This window comes from Hipposideros armiger, unplaced genomic scaffold, assembly GCF_001890085.2.
Source record: "Hipposideros armiger isolate ML-2016 unplaced genomic scaffold, ASM189008v1 scaffold_243, whole genome shotgun sequence".
Lineage (NCBI taxonomy): Eukaryota > Metazoa > Chordata > Mammalia > Chiroptera > Hipposideridae > Hipposideros > Hipposideros armiger.
In genome coordinates, this window is record NW_017731593.1 from 1,430,954 (window position 1) to 1,431,163 (window position 210).

Below are 210 nucleotides of genomic sequence, written 5' to 3' on the forward strand. Positions count from 1 at the left end.
TACAATTACCCAATTGTATTGTCTCATCCCTTCCCCTTCTCCTTCATCCCCCCTGGTGCAATTCTTAACTGCCTTTTAGGCTGGGAGTCATTTCAAAGTCTTTCCTCAAAGAAATTAAATATAAGGTATAATAACTGCCACCCAGAATGGTACTGTAATCTAATCAAGAATATAAAACAGAGACTATGGAAGCTCTGCTTCCGGAAAGGC